The sequence below is a fragment of the Barbatula barbatula genome, assembly GCF_947034865.1.
Source record: "Barbatula barbatula genome assembly, chromosome: 9".
Taxonomy (NCBI): domain Eukaryota; kingdom Metazoa; phylum Chordata; class Actinopteri; order Cypriniformes; family Nemacheilidae; genus Barbatula; species Barbatula barbatula.
In genome coordinates, this window is record NC_136772.1 from 18,633,274 (window position 1) to 18,647,776 (window position 14,503).

The 14,503-nt window shown below is 43.2% G+C and overlaps 1 protein-coding gene across 1 annotated transcript in view; it reads left to right on the forward strand.

Annotated features, from left to right (window-relative positions):
- Positions 1-14,503, forward strand: part of dgkh (diacylglycerol kinase, eta) — a 62,779-nt gene that overhangs the window by 4,793 nt on the left and 43,483 nt on the right. The window contains exon 2 of the mRNA XM_079463488.1: positions 3,136-3,216. The gene's annotated coding sequence lies outside the window, so the exon portion shown is untranslated. The remainder of the gene's footprint in view (positions 1-3,135; positions 3,217-14,503) is intronic.

Consider the following 14,503-nt stretch of genomic DNA (forward strand, 5'->3'; position numbering starts at 1 on the left):
GGCAGGGCGTACGCCTGTGAAGAGCGCCATCCCCTCGTTAGGTGGGTCAGTGCGCAATCATCTGCCTCCCTTCTTTCCCCTCGGGCGAAATAGCCATCCATCACTAAGCACTCAAGGCAGTGGGCTGGGCGGAGTAGCCTGCCACCTTTGGCGGGCCCAAGCTGAGTTTGCCACGTGTAGCTCTAACCGACCTCGTGCTCCAGACGTAGTAACCCCCCAGCAAGGGGGTTCCGCCTGAGATTTCATCATGACTTGGTTCCCCTCCTGGAACCCATGACCTCCCCCAGGTGGACATCCACCTTGCGGCATCCCGCACATACCTCCCATGAGTTCTTCCCTGCCGGTAAGACCATGTTGATCCTCCACTGTTTTCCCCCCTGAGGGTGGGAACTGGTCTCCGTAGCGCACCTCCCCCTTGAGGGAATAGCGCTTACCCAGTGGTCCTACGGTACCGGATGGCTCTCGCCAATGGAGCCGTATGAGAGAGCTAAAGCTCTGGTATCTACTGGAAGGTTACAATTTCGCGATAGAGCTTACGTCTGACTCGCCTAGGCTGGTCAACGTTGCTTCGCTGGAGATTGTGACGCGGCTAGTGCCGTGGCGTTTTCAATAGGAACTCCATCTGTCGGCTTCGACACAACGTCGAGAGACCGACAGAAAGGGAACGTCTCGGTTACGTATGTAACCTCTGTTCCCTGATGGAGGGATTGAGACGTTGTGTCCTTCATGCCACTACAATAGCCGTCCGCTGCAGCAGTCACGAGATGCTCTCAGGCTCCTCAGCACAAAAGGTGAATGAATGAGCACGCCAGCTCCCCTTTTATACCCGGATATCCGGGGCGGAGCCCGGCATGCAAATTTCATTCGCCAATTTCATTGGCCTTTTCAAAACAGTCAGAGATGATAGGTTCTCAAGGGCGAACCCCATCTGTCGGCTTCGACACAACGTCTTGATCCCTCCATCAGGGAACAGAGGTTACATACGTAACCGAGACGTTATCATTTACTCCTCCTCGAGTTGTTCCAAATCTGTATACATTTCTTTGTTCTGATAAACAAATCAAATTCTTCTTTTGGAAGAATGCTTGTAAAAAAGACACAGATGCCAGTAATCTACAGTTATTCTTCAAATAATGTGAAATTGCTTTACAGCTTTTTACTGTAAATATGGGAAACAGTATTTTACAGTATTTTTTTATTTTACAGTAAAATACTGGCAGCAGAGACGCCATTAATCTTTTGTAATTCTACTGTATGTATACTGTGTCAATGAAAAACAGTATTTTCCACTCATTTTTTATTTTAAGCCGAGATGCCAGCAAATTCATTTAATACTTTGAAATTACTTTATGCCATAATCTGTTAAAATATATATTATGTTTTTCTGTAATTATTTCAATTTACAATACACTCTACAATATGGTGAGGTAAAAACAATCCAATTTGAGTTAAATTGGCAACACTCTTATTCAAAAAGGGAACCCCAAAATAGGTTAGAAAATAAAATGCATTCTGCAGTAAAAACACATGCAACAGAAATAGGCAAAACAAATATATTTATAAGCAAGATCATCCAAACAAAAGAGTATAAGCAATGTGAACATTTGTATGTTGGTAAGAAAAAGTATAGAAAGGAATACAAACTCAAACTCGGTTAGAAATGGTTAAAGGAAATTGCGTTTTAAAAGTTTAACTATCATTAATGTTTAAGAACAAATTCTAGACTTAAATCACCATTAATGAACACTGAATTGTGAGAATAAAATATGAATTAAAATCAATTGGCAGGATTTTGTGTTTAATGCGTTTATAATCACTCTCACGTGTTTATACGCACCTCGCCCCATGCAGTAAATTTCAAATACCTCGTTTCTCTTAAAATAGTTTTTTCTGTTTTCCACATTCCAGTCATTACAATTTTCCACTTATATTCCAATCATGAGAGCCACAAACAACGATCGTACTCAAGCTCGGTCCAGTTTTAAGACAGCATGCTCCTCACTGCAGTCGGATTCAAATATCTCTTTTCTCCTCTTAAATTAGTGTTTATCTCATTAGTTTGTATATTTCAGTCATGGGCACCACTAACACGGATAGACAAACTCATACTCATACTCATGTGAAACATCAGTGTCATTTTGCTTCTTCAAAAACAAAGCCCACAATACATTGTGTAAATGAGTAAAAACCTATAATGTATAGATACTACAGATTTTGGTTGAAAATGGCCTGTAAATTAACAGCAGTTGCTTATCATGCAAAATATTGCCCAGAATGCATTGCTTTCTACAGTACAGTACCATTTCAACAGAAAACTGTATATTACTATCAGAATTTGGCTGTTTTTAACAGCAATTTTGTATAGTATATAATGGGAAAAATTACAATGGTAGTCAAAAGTGCCCCAGAACGTTTTTTTCAACATTCTTTCAAATATGTATCTCTGTGTTCATAAGATCAAAACAATGTATACAGATTTGGAACAACTTGAGGGTGTGTAAATGACGAGAGAATTTTCATTTTTTGGTGAACTGTTCCTTTAACCAGCTAGCGTCAGGGTGAATTTTAGTGAAGGTATGACGCCAATTCCTGTCAGGTTAACACGGGTACCCTCGCAAAGTAACCAAAGTATATAGGTAATATAGTCATATTACTTGTGAATATCCACTAACAAAAGGCTTTTCTGTCTTGCTTTTGATTCACAATAAATGGCACTTTGTTTTATATATTGTTTAAAAGATTTTTGAAGCCACATGTGTACAATTTCAGTGTGTCTTGAATGTTCAAATACTTTTGAAGCCACTTTACTGTAAATACTGACATTATAATGTCCACCTTGCTTATTCGTTTTTGGTATTACCACTGGACTGACCGACATTGCAGAACAACCAGTTTTCTGCAATACCATTTTCAAAATCCATATAATGTTCACGCATGTCAGGGCCTTAGATCATATCATCTCTTAAGGAATATGTCAATAAGCTCATTTTCATGGCATCTCAATAGAAGAGTATTCAGCATCATTGTTTCTTTTTTACATAATATCTGATAATCTCTACTGATTTATATTAAAACTAATGCAGTTTTATCGGTGATCAACCATGTTTACTCTTCTCTCTGTTTTCCTATTCACAGTCTCTCATTTTTGATGAAGTGGATCTGTCAGATGCCAGTGTAGCAGAATCAAGCACAAAGAATGTCAACAACAGTTTCACGGTAAGCAAACACAATCGTGACTGCTAATTTTTACTTTATTTAAAAATAAAGTGTGGTCTGTTTTTGCTAAAGGTGTTGTCTGCTTTTGCTAAAGAGTAATTTAGATATAAATATCAGTCTTTTAGAGATTGTTACCAATGAAAACGTCTCGGTTACGTATGTAACCTCTGTTCCCTGATGGAGGGAACGAGACGTTGTGTCGAACCGACAGATGGGGTTTGACTTGAGAACCTATCATCTTCTGACTATTTTGAAAAGGCCAATGAAATTGGCGAATGAAATTTGCATGCCGGACTCCGCCCCCGGATATCCGGGTATAAAAGGGAGACGGCGTGCTGCATTCATTCACCTTTTGTGCTGAGGAGCCTGAGAGCATCTCTTGACTGCTGCAGCGGGCGACAAGTGTTGTGGCATGAGGGACAGAACGTCTCGTTCCCTCCATCAGGGAATGGAGGTTACATACGTCCCCGAGTGGAGTGTGCCCTCACTGCCAGTGGGCACGGGCAGTCCTGTGATCGGTATGCCGTCGTAACGGTGTCCACGATCCTGTGCGCCAACCTCTGTTTGGAGACAGCCCTCCTTATGCTGACCTCTGAAACAGATAAAGAGCTGCTCAGAGCTCTGAAGCTCTGCGTGTGGTTCAGGTAGAGGCGCAACGCGCGTACCGGCCACAACGCGGACTCACCCTAGAGCGCACAGTCAGTGCTGAACTGTTTGAGCCTTCTCAGACAGCAACCGGCGGTCCCCCTGAAATTATTTCAGAGGCTCCTGGGGCACTTGGCATCTTTGGCGGGGATGGTCCCCCTCGGGTTGATGCACATGAGACCGCTCCAGCACTGGCTACAGAGACGAGTTCCCTGGAGAGCGTGGCACACAGGCAGCAGGCGTATAGTCATCACGCCTCTCTGCCGTCACATCCTAACCCCCTGGTCTTCAATGACCTTTTTTTACGGGCCGGAGTCCCTCTCGGGCAGGTCTTGAGGCGAGTCATGGTGTCAACAGACGCCTTCTCGCAGGGTTGGGGTGCGGTGTGCAACGGGCACGCAGTATCGGGTCTGTGGACGGGCCCCCGCCTGCGCTGGCATTCAATTGTCAAGAGTTATTAGCTGTTCTACTTGCGCCCCTGGCAGTAGGTGCTGGCAGGTCGGACAGTACTACTGCCGTAGCGACCGCCAGGGTGGCGTTCGCTCACGGCAGTTAACGCAACTCGCCCAACGCCTCCTCCTGTGGAGTCAACAGGTGACGATGTGGCATCCGAGACCAGACCTCTGGGACCTCCATGTCTGGCTTCTGGATGGGACAAGGAGACCCTGAGTGGTCTACCCCCTGCGGTGGTAGAGACCATTACACAGGCAAGGGCCCCGGCCACAAGGCGGCTTTACGCCTTTAAGTGGCGCCTCTTCTCGTCCTGGGTTCACCTCATCAGGAGCGCTTGTGCTTCCGCGGCGGCTGCTGATGAGACGGGCCGCCTGAGGAGGGGGCGCCAGAACCGGGGACGACGACAAAGGTGGCCGGGGCTGTTTAGGAGCAGACCCCGAACGGGACCTCGACAGCCGGAAGGCGGCCGGCCCGTGGCGGGACTCACCAAACAGCCCACCCTGCGAGATGGGAGCATCGAGAAAGCGGACCCTCTCGGCGTCCCACATCTGGGCAAGGTTGAGCCAGAGGTGCCTCTCCTAGACCACCATCGTGGAAATCGTCCGACCCAGGGCCCGCGGCACCATCTTAGTCGCCCGGAGGGCGAGGTGGGTGGCGGCGCAGAGTTCCTGCATTACCTTTGGGTCGGTCTCCCCTCGTGTAACTCTTTCACTGATGGACCTTTTGGGGAGTGGCCAGACGAGCGAGACGGATGGCTGACGGATTAACGCTCACGGAAATCCCCATGTCACCTATGCTGCTCGCTGTCGCTGACGGCGTGGCCGGAGCCACCGCGGTCACAGGACGGGAAGCAAACGAGGTGGTGGCAGGCTCTTAAAAGAACACAGCCAGCCGTGACTGCAACGTCTGAATAGCCATCCGCCCACAGTGCAGGCAGGATTTATCCACAACGGCTGCGTCAGCGTGTTGGACCCGTGAGTGTGTTGCACCCGTGAGATCAGCGAGACATGCTGCGCTGTAGAAATTTGCTCTTTTAGAGAGAAAAACAACTCCGGAACTGCTGAGACGCCAGGGGAAGTCACTGATGAGGGACAGTCCGCTGCACCACGTCGAGAAATCAGCTCTTTTAGAAGGATTGTCATCAGATGCGAAGGCTCCGAAGAACAAAAGGTGAATGAATGCAGCACGCCGTCTCCCTTTTATACCCGGATATCCGGGGGCGGAGTCCGGAATGCAAATTTCATTCGCCAATTTCATTGGCCTTTTCAAAATAGTCAGAAGATGATAGGTTCTCAAGTCAAACCCCATCTGTCGGTTCGACACAACGTCGAGAGACCGACAGAAAGGGAACTTACTAAAAGGCATAAAATTGCATTTGTGTTATACTTTTTTTACCTTTAAATAACATATGTTACCACACGCTCTGTAGCACTCTGTTGTCTATCAAAACAATTACAACATTAATATTTGTTACAACAAAGACACCCATCTGCAACCAAAACTGCTCTAAATGTGGAAACCATTATAAAGTTTTTAATAATAGTGCTGTCATGTTTAAATGTGAAAAAAAGCATCTGTGTTTGTGATGTAAACAAGCAGGGGACGTCAGACAAGATCAGACCTTACGAAGAGCAGTGACTGCGGTCACATCTAAAAGCAGACAACTGGCTCCCTGGGCACAGCTATAAATAGAAACAGCATTGGAGAAAGCTCTGATGAGAACAAGGGGTTATTCTTAGCAACAGAGACCTTGCATACTCTGCTCAGTGAGGTTTGCAAGATTTGATTGCTGACACGTTGTTTAGCATTGAGTAAGTAGAGCGAACCCGTTTTTTATGCACATGCTTAACGTCATGTCTTGTTTTTTCCTCTAAATCAAATCACCCGCTGCGTGGGAAAACAGCAGATGCTCATTATTCTAATAAATTATTGAGAGGCTTGTGTTAATGCTTTTTCTTTAGAAATTGTATTCTTTATCTGCAGCTTTGTATTATTGGATGTCTACAAATAAACACGCTGTGGCTCTGGTGCTATCACTGTTATTTCCTTTGGGGTTGCTTTTTGTTCAGGAATGCTTTTTATAATGTCAGCTTTGATTCCTTTGAGTAGACTGTAAATGCGTTCTGGTAAAACAAAAATGAAGTATAGTGCTATAAAATAATAATCAAAATTAAATTATTTCTTGTGGAAAAGCCCCTTGTCTTACAGTAATGCACAGCTACTTAGGGCTCAATTTTTACTGCATTTTCAGAGTGTAGAAACCAGCCGCTTTGTAGTCAGGCTGCGTTTTTCCCCTCTGCTGCTAAAAATAGCACGCAGCGCTGTGTGTATCTGAGGGAGAGAAGTGATCTATCTGCGGAACAAAAGGAAATCCTCGGAGTGATGTCACTCAGCAAATGCCTCCCGGTGAAGGGCGGATGGGAGGGTCGGGCTTGGTTGGATAGCGAGAGATACAGGAGGAGCAAGGCGGATTGAGTGATGGAGGTTGATGGGTAGAGGTTAGCACCAGTTTCTGCTTGACTTGCTCTGTTGTCCGGGTAGATTTGTAATGGGCACCCAGCTCGGGGATAAACAAACATCTGTGCAAAAACACAGAGCTTCTTTTAAGATTTGGTATGCCGAAATGATTCATATTTGCATATAACGATGTTTGCTTGTATGATTTGTGTATGCGTTTTGCCATGTGGAAATGCTCAGTGTGGCATTGCATGTGACACTGCGTACAAACGCACGTGTGCGTCTGGTGGGCTGTTCCTTGAGCAGTGGAGGGTTCTGCACCGGTTGGGGAGGGTGGAGAAGGACCCAGAGAAATCAGGCTCGACACATACATATACATACAGGCATGCAGGAGACATTCGCTCGTGTTCATAGAGGCAACGTTGCAGTTGAGAGAGGTAGCTGGTAAGTACACTACACACACACAGAGATTACAGGAAAGCCATAGCATGAATCTAACATTCTGCTGGTGAATGTGTGTACATGATTATGTCAACTGTGTTGCTTTGTATCCCGGTTCTGCATGCGATAGGAATGGAAACTTGACTTTAGATTATGGATGACTTCTTAGTTAGACATTTTCCTTAGTGCTGACAAATTCTGCCAAGGTTTTTATTGAAGAGGAAAGGAAGAGTGCTGCACCTTGTAGTCCACGTGAGGGAGGCAAGCCATAAATTCCTGCACCTGGTGTTTTCTGTCGTTCAAGAGCAAGATTCCAATATACTCGACTGGCATTAGCTAGAGCTTTAAGGGGTCTGGAAAGAAATAGATTTGTCAGTTTGTTTATACTTTTGATGGCGCAGGCTGATGCATCTGCTACGGTATTGTAAAAGGCATTTAGAAGTCCCTCAATGCAATTTTAACATGTGAATGCCATCTTATGTTTGAAAATTACAATGGGGTTGAAAATACTGAGACTACGTGTAAAAATGTATTTTTCTGATAATAAATTACCAATTATATATTTAATTTACAACATAACAATGATGACCTCAGTTTCTTAATATGTGGCATGTAATGGCTGGCATAGAAACCCCAACAGAACATCAGGTTTTGCACAAACTTGTATCACAGCAGGACTGTGTTCCAAAGAACATCTTGTACTTCAATTGAAGTAAATCAGAACGTTATCTGAAGTTAACATGGTCAATGTTACAAAATAAGCTTTGATTAGGAACATAGAAGTAGTTCAGAATCTTAAACATCATAATGTTTCTTAGCCCCAGAATGTTCTTTTTTATTGTGCATGGTTTATTGTTGTATGTTAAAGAAATTCACTTTTACAACCAACCGGGCTCTGTTTTGGTATATCACACCCAGTTTACACTGAGATCCTGCTTTCTTTAAATGTTAAAATGAATGAAAGTAGCACACATGATAATGCTTTATTTGTAATGTTCTAGCTAATGTTGCTTATTTAATTATGATTTAGGTCAGGTAGGAAAATGTATCAATACAGGAACAATTATACTTAAATATCAGGGGCATCATGCACCCATTTATTTTAAGGGGGCACAGTATGTACAACGCACAGAATTATGTCCTGTACAGGTACATACAAAATCATTTAAAGCAATATTATTGAGAATATATCTTAAGCGTACTCATAACATTGCACAAATAATTAAATAAAAAAATATAATAAATTACAACACTATCTGATCGATATATGAATCTTATTCTCAGTAAAACATTTTTTTTAATTTTTGAGGTAAATGCATCAGTCTAGTGTATTCTTAGAACAAATATATTGTATAAAATGTTGTGCTATAGTAGTAAAAGAATCATTGTTTGCATATTAACATAGAGCACAAAAGTAAAAGCAAATAAAAAGGAAGCTAAGTGGTTCCCCTATGTTAAACTGCCTTTAATAACGATTTATTATCAATAAAATAATGAAACAGCATTTCCAAATCTATATTAAATTATTCAATATATTATTGATAGTTAATTTCAAGGAAAATATATTTTCTTAACAATTATTGTACTGTAACATACAAATTAATCACTTGGAATAATTTTTAATCTAAAAGAGCTGTATTCGACTGCGCAGTCTACCCCACGTATCGCAAGAGCCATTTAAAAGCCTATGGAGCAGTCTGTTCTCACAGTTGTTTGTGACATACTAGGACCTTAGCCAGCCTTGTTGATGGGGTGATTATTTTTCTCAGTTTCCCCCACATTGATTATTTAATTTGAGGTTAAAATACCTGTATGATCTAACTTCACTGTTTATGTGAATGCCCCAATCTCCTTTCAAATGGTAAAATGTGTATTCAGAGGACCACTACGAATCCAGCTGCTCATTACAAATACTCAGAAATACTATTTTATTAAGCGTCCATTTGGTAAGTTTTACTTTAAATGTTAAATACATTACCAAATCAATTCCATTGACAATGGAATGCTGTGAGATCGTGGGTCGAAATAAATGCCTCTACGATATGCTATGTGAAATGTTGAAATGAAGGTGAATTTAAACTTGGTTGATACGACAAACTAATTATACTTGTCACATGTCTTACTGCACCACTCAAACTGCTGATACAGTAGTGTCGTTATTGACTCACATTTTTCTGCTTCCGACGCCCATGGCAGTTGTTATTTAAAAGAACACATTTTCATTACAAAAATACACTTAAATTCTGGACCTCTGACAGTGAGTGGTGGGTCATTAGAACCTCCCGAACCCCCTGGCTAAGGGCCTGCATACACGGATCGGTCTTGGCAGCGCCCTTTTTATTTCAAAAACCCAGTTCATGTGTCCAGGTCTTGCATCTGCGTTTGGTCGTGGGGTATTAATAAAAGTGGGTGAGAAATGCTTTGCCTTAATGACGCTGCATGCTAGCATAGAACCAGTCTGAAAATCTTGTCTCAGGGACACAGGTGTTTCAGTGAGTCGAGCTTCCGACCGTGCACAGACATAGATTACATCATTAGCCAGCGCTGTTGTTTCTGTTGCCAGATTGATTAATGTTAAGCTCCTGTAGGTGATCAAAACGGCAAAAATCTCCCAAAGAAGACGAGGGTGCAGCTCATAACTGATATAGCGTCTTCCTATAGAAAAATGCAACTGATTACTGATTACTCGTCATTTGGAGGTTGCATGCAAAACTGACTGTTCATCTGTTTGAATGTTAAATATACAAGATAAAAAAGAGAAATATTATTATAAAATGACTTTGCTGATACATCCCTAATGAACTTTTGCAAGTAAAATGGATCTGACATCTCTAAGATTAAATTTCATAATTAGACCAAGCTAGGTCTAATAATGGGGACTATGAAGTAATGCAGACATTGAGGGGTACACAGAGAGGTGGCATAAATTAAATGCCATAACCCTTTGTTGCAATATGAAAACACAGTGATTATTAACGCTATATTGGATTTAAGTTAAACTTGATTGAACAGACAGTCATAATAATATGTACTGTAATAGAGGCCAACTAGTTTTGTTTAGATTCTTCCAGATTTTTATGTATAAGTTTTGGTGAAGACTTGTGACTTTAGAAACAACATGGCGAATTCCATGCAAGGGGACAGGCGGTGTATGTAGAAATAGCTGATGTTAATCGTATAAAAACATGATGCATCATTATGTAAGGTCTTTAAACACATCTGAAGACAGTTATGTGACACACTGGACCTTTAATGCAGGGCTCCAGACTGTGACTAAAAGTTTTCGAGACAAGTATGCATGTGCGACCTGCAAATTTGGAATGTCTTATAGTTGTTATTTCATGTGGAAAGACGAGTAGAACGCGACCCGCCACCAGTGCAGGCTGTGTGTGATAGTCAACTGCGTTGGTCACCTGCATCACTGATGTTTCCCACTGCCGTGGACATGCACAATCCAGGTTGTCATTGACAACTTTACACACACACAACATGAGTGCATTACTACGAGTTGCTGTGACAGATTTCTTGAGACCGAGGACGAACGATATACGAGACGTTTAAAACTAAATGAATCGCGGAGGAGTGCAGGAAACGTTATTTATCTGTTGATTACTCGAGACAGCGCTAGATCATTTCAAATGTGTTCACAGCAGGAACAAACAACAGGCGAATGTTCTTGTATTTACATGTTGTAACAAAGTTGAATAAAGAAAGGAAGGAGGCGGGAACCGGAGAACATAAAACAGACTTTTAATAAAATAAACAAACAACAAAACAAACTTAAAATACCGGCAGCACCCTCACAGTTGACTGCCTTAGCCCCTGGGGGTATGGACAGACGAGACGAGAGAAAAGGAGCCGGAAGCACAAAGAGCAACAGAGAAGAGGGAGGAAAAAGAAAAAAATCTTCTGGTCCGGTTCCCCGACACACTGCAGCTCGGTCCTCAGCCACCCATTTGATGCTACTGAATACTTGTTAGACAGCTCGATCCTCCTCTCCCCCGTGGCAGCCGGCGATGGTAAGTTGCTTTGGCTTTTATCCAAAGCGACTTACAAAGAGTTAATTTTTAGCTTTTAATAGGGGCGGATCATTGTCGTGCTGAAAGACCCAGCCATGTTTCATCTTCAATGCCCTTGCTGATGGAAGGAGGTTTTTACTCAAAATCTCACGATACATGGCCCCATTTATTCTTTCCTTTTACACGGATCAGTTGTCCTGGTCCCATTGCAGAAAAAACAGCCCCAAAGCATGCTGTTTCCACCCCCATGCTTCACAGTAGGTACGGTGTTCTTTGGATGCAACGCAGCATTCTTTCTCCTCCAAACATGACAAGTGGGGTTTTTACCAAAAAGTTAAATTTTGGTTTCATCTGACCATATGACATTCTCCCAATCCTCTTCTGGATCATCCAAACGCTCTCTAGACAGGCCCGGACATGTACTGGCTTAAGCAGGGGGACACGTCTGACACTGCAGGATTTGAGTCCCTGTCTGCATAGTGTGTTACTGATGTTAGCCTTTGTTATGCTGGTCCCAGCTCTCTGCAGGTCATTCACATGGTCCCCCTGTGTGGTTCTGGGATTTTTGCTCACCGTTCTTGTGATCATTTTGAGATCTTGAGTGGAGCCCCAGATCGAGGGAGATTATCAGTGGTCTTGTATGTCTTCCATTTTCTAATAATTCACAGTTGATTTCTTCACACCAAGCTGCTTACCTATTGCAGATTCAGTCTTCCTAGCCTGGTGCAGGTCTACAATTTTGTTTCTGGTGTCTTTTGACGGCTCTTTGGTCTTGGCCATAGTGGAGTTTGGAGTCTGACTGTTTGAGGTTGTGGACTGGTGTCTTTTATACTGATAACGAGTGGAGGACAGAGGAGCCTCTTAAAGAAGTTACAGGAAGAAATTCAGAAAGAGAGCCAGAAATCTTGTTTTTTTGTAGGTGACCAAATACTTATTTTCCACCATAATTGGCAAATACATTCTTGTGATTTTTCTAGATTTTTTTTCTCATTCTGTCTCTCATAGTTTAAGTGTACCTATAATGAAAATTACAGGCCTCTCTCATCTTTTTAAGTGGCATAGCTGCCGTCAATGTCCAGGATGAATGGGAGCTTAAAATCGGCATAAGCAAGGACTGGCGTGGTGACGAGCTTCTGCTTCATGGTCCGAAATGCTTGTTCGCACAGTTCGGACCACAACACCCCCCAAATCCTGCTTCCGATTGCCCACCTCCCTTTACCTACCTCGGCCACTAGCTGATGTAACGGAGCGGATATCCGAGCAAATCCTTCTTCGAATCGCTTACAGTAGCTACTGAAACCCAGAAAGGTCCGTAGCTCTGACACGGTCTAAGGACAAGGCCACTGGGCCATGACTTCAACCTTACCAGGGTCTGTAGCCACCCCTTGGGTGTCCGAAGTACTGCATCTCTTCCCTAAAAAATGCACACTTCCCAAATTAACATTGAGACCAGTGAGTCGTTAGTGTTCCAGCAAGAACTACAGAAGACTGGACCCCAAACAACAACACTGAAGCCGCAAAAAACAGCGTTCTTCTGAGCCAGCGTTCGCCCTGGAGCTGGAGCCCTGAGAAACGTCTGACCAGGTGTGTGTGTCGGCAACATTCTGTCGCCCGTCTTGAGTTTTGGTGGACTTTGAGGGCTTCGAGGGAAGTTCCGTTCACACTCCTGACTCTCAGGGAAAGCTGGAGACGGCCTATGAACTTTTTGACTGGAAACAGGAAACTGACTTTTGGCTGCCCCCTTCCCCGCTGGTCTCGCCCAGCTTGTCCATGCCCCTGCTGGTACTGCCCAGCCTGTCCCCACTGGTCCCGTCCAGCCCTCCCTCAGCAGCCAACTCTCACTCGCCAGTCCCCAAGTTCCCACCCTCCTTCCCTCTGCCTTTTCTGCCTTCGTCTGCCAGTTGTCCAGCTCTGGAGGTGTTGACAGCTGGAAATCGCTCAGCTTGCCAGTGCTCCGACTTGTTCAGTAGTAGACCATCTGCCAACCTTGGGGCTCCTCTCCTCTGGCTGCGCACCGCCCCTCTGTCTTCGTCAGGCTCCCCTTCCCTCCAGCTCCACCTACATCCTCACTCGCTCTGGCCGTGGTCGGCCTTGGCCACGCTTTCTCCTCAGCAGCCTGAGCCATTAGCGTCGCCTAATCCCTCCCTCCGCAAACCCCCGTCCTCCACCAGAGATCCCCGTCGCCTGCTGGTTTGTTCCTTCTCTGACTTATTGTTACAATAACAATTTAGCTTGTGCTTTCCTAAAAATTACAGTCAGGGGCTACAGTGCTCCTAGTAAAAAAATTGTCTGGAGCTCTGCTTTATTGTATTTCTATTAAAAAGTCTTATTCAACAATATTTAGACTTTACAGAAAAAAATACATTTTAAAAGTTCATTTAAATTACCACAAAAAAATTTACATTGTCTAATTTCTTCATTTAGGATTTTGGGGTTTCTGGCTTTTTACATTACTAAGAATATTGCTAAGAATTAAAAAAAGGATCTTGTTTGAGAAGCATTTCCTATTGTTTCTATCAAAGCTTTCTCTAAGACTTTAATCAAGGTTTAATCTATCGATGTAGACTCTAGAACATTCTGTTGCTTATTGGTTGCATTGATTAGGTCACACTCAGTCCTGAGTTAAATAAAAGCACCATTTGTCTCACATGGATGCTCTCTTAGAACTCGCTCTGTCACTGCTGTGATGGCTGCCCTTTCCTGAGTATTGAACTGGAACGGCACAGACAACAAACATGCCTGTCAACCAAAGTTGGTTAAATAAAACTTATAAATAAAACCACTCTGCTGCATTTTAATCCCCCCCCTGCCAACTTCTGGCGTAGGGATTGGACATGATAATAGTTGCCGAATTTCCTGAATGTTTTTCTTAGCCATTGTAATATAATCATAAACCGCAGTGACAAAGAACAAGAGAAATCACTCAGCAAAGTTTCCCTGTCTTGTGGAAGAAGCTTTTAAAATAAGTGGTGGTCAAGGATGCGTTGGGAGTCACCCATGTTTCATTCTGTAAGTGAGGACGATGAATGCTAATGCAATTACTGCATTATGGCTGGACGTGGGAATTTATAGTTATGTTTTTTGGCAAAAAAAATCAACCAGATTTATTAGTAATGAAATAATATGCCTGGAAACCTCCTACATCACCTTCTGCAGTTTAAGCGTTTGTCAGCACAGCCTGGACAGTGTGACTGTGATATTTGTTTTGTGGAGAATACAGTGTAACTCAGTATCTCTTACTTGTGGTTTAGATCTGCAGTATCTATGGTGAA